The sequence below is a fragment of the Chiloscyllium plagiosum genome, unplaced genomic scaffold (assembly GCF_004010195.1).
Source record: "Chiloscyllium plagiosum isolate BGI_BamShark_2017 unplaced genomic scaffold, ASM401019v2 scaf_1327, whole genome shotgun sequence".
Taxonomy (NCBI): domain Eukaryota; kingdom Metazoa; phylum Chordata; class Chondrichthyes; order Orectolobiformes; family Hemiscylliidae; genus Chiloscyllium; species Chiloscyllium plagiosum.
The window spans coordinates 25,661-27,989 of record NW_025212654.1 but is presented as its reverse complement, the minus strand read 5'-3'; the positions used below and the strand labels follow the sequence as shown (position 1 = coordinate 27,989).

General features: G+C 45.2%; 1 long non-coding RNA gene across 1 annotated transcript in view; it reads left to right on the top strand.

The window, feature by feature from the left end:
• The first annotated feature begins 848 nt into the window (after positions 1-848).
• Positions 849-2,329, top strand: part of LOC122547430 — an 8,084-nt gene continuing 6,603 nt past the window's right edge. The window contains exon 1 of the long non-coding RNA XR_006310998.1: positions 849-934. This is a non-coding gene — a long non-coding RNA (uncharacterized LOC122547430). The remainder of the gene's footprint in view (positions 935-2,329) is intronic.

Below are 2,329 nucleotides of genomic sequence, written 5' to 3'. Positions count from 1 at the left end.
GCCAGGGAACAGACTCGTGTGTTAAAGTAGCAGCAGCTGGAAGTTTAGGGTCTTTTTTGTAGCAGAGCGTAGATCATCAGCTGCCATTTCCACCACCTCCACTGAGATGCTGCCAGACACAGGTTCCTGTGCCCTTCATTAACAGCCAAGCACCCTCACACTAGATTGTTATCCACTCCTTTGTCTTTCCAAATGTTACTGTTTCTTTTGGGCACTGACCTCACCTATTATCTACTCTTTATACCCCTATTTCCTGCAGTCCAAAGGTATGCAGGTTAGGCGAATTGGCCAAGCAGAATTTCTCGTAGTGTTCAGGTATGTATAGGTTAGGTGCATTAGTCAGGGGAAGTGTAGAATAATAGGGTCTGGGGATGGGTTTGGTTGAGAAACTGTTCAGAGGGTGGATGTTGACTTGTTGGGCCGAATGGCCTATTTCCACACTGTAGGCATTCTAATTTTCCCAGCTGCCATCGGTTCTGAGGAAGAGTCACTGGACCTAGAATGACCCTTGGTGTGCAGGAAGAGGAAACGGGAAAGGGGAGTTGGATCCAGTTGAGACTGGGAGGGTTTAATTACACTCTATACATGTAGTTAGGCCTGAATTAGAAACTCTTGGTCCCACGTTTATAGCAAAAGGGAAAATGGCTGTGGCCCTCAGGCGGTGATAGGTCCTGGGTTATGGCCGCCATCTTTATTTGGGGCATGGACATGTCCTCTTCCTGAGTGGGTGCGGCTGTTTTGAAGAGGAGCATTTACACATCAAACACATACCAAAAGAAATATTTGTCTTTACTGTTCAGCCTGCACTGACTGTGAATTTTGTTTTGTGAATTCATTTTATAGGATATTAATTGAGACAGGGATCTCAAAAGCAATTTTCTATCATCAGCAGGGTCGTCAGGATCTGAATACCATTGACATTAAACTGTGGAAGGTAAAAGTTGTGTCTGTTCTGTCTGTGTGCAAGTATCTTTTTTTTTCAAGCAAAAAGAAGAAAGTTGTTCAAACTGTGGTTGGATCACCCTTGGGGTTTGTGCTCAAGTCTGGGCCCTGCAGCTGTGGAAGGAGGTATTGGCCTGAGATGGAGAACAAATTTATCCAAATTATACCTCGTCTCTTTCTAGGAACTGTCAGATTTAGACCCAATCACCCACTTCATGATGTTAACCTGTAAACTCCTTATTTTCAATTCCCTGCAAACCTCTCAATAAAATTCCTTGTGGACTCAAATTCCAGCACCATTTCAGGTGGAATGTTCCAGGTTCTCACAACTGTCTGTTCATTCAGAAACTGCTAAAGTCCATGTTGACTCTGGGGTTACAAAGGGCTGAATTGAAAGATGAGATGCTGTTCTTGAGCTCCCATTGAGACACACTGGATCAGTACAGGAGGCTGAGGGCAGTGTATGTATGAGCAGACAATGAAAATGACAGGGCTGCACTGTGAGGGCTGCTTGGATCAATGAGAGTGTTTTGGAGTTGGGTGTAAACAGAGCGAGGTGAGACAGGAAGAAGGTGAAGCTCAGCTTCAGTTTTAGTTCAGGCCATTCAGAAATTCACATGTTCCCAATGGGAACAGCCAAGTTGTAAGCGATACCTGCTGAGTTTTTTTTTTAACAGTTTTTAAAAGTATAAAATGTCGTCTTAAGTAAAGATCGGGCTTTTGATTATAATGGAAATGTTTGAAGTGAAGGAAGGTTGCTAGGTCATTTAAATTCTCTTAATGGGAGTAACCAGCTGAAACTAGAAAGACGTTGTGACAGCATACCTCAGACCAGTGGTGTGCTCCTCTTGCAAAATATGGGAAATAAGGGACACTTCCAGTGTCCGTGACGGCTATGTGTGCAGGAAGAGTGCCCATGTGCAACTACTGGGAAACTGCTTTTCAGACCAGGAGCTGAGAGTGGACTCATTGTGGAGCAATACTGAGAATGTTATGGACAGCACGTTTAGTGAGTTAGTCACACTGCAGGTGAGGGTTACACGGGCAGAAAGGGAATGGGTGACCATCAGATCAAGTAAAAGGCTCAGGAAGGAAGTGCAGGACTCCCCAGTCATCGTTCCCCTTCTCGGACAGATATTGTGCACCACTTGGGATTCTACAAGTGGGGAACAGGTGGATTGGGGTCTCGGGGGAAATCAGCAACAGATGATGACATGACACCACAGATAGCTCTGCTGCACTGAACTGCAGGAAGGAGAATGGCAGAGCTATAGTGACAGGGGATCCAGTAGTCAGGGTCAGAGACAGGCGTGTCTGTGGCCACAGACATGAATCCAGACAGTGGAATTGAACCCAGGTCCATTTATTGATAAGTGCACAGACCAAT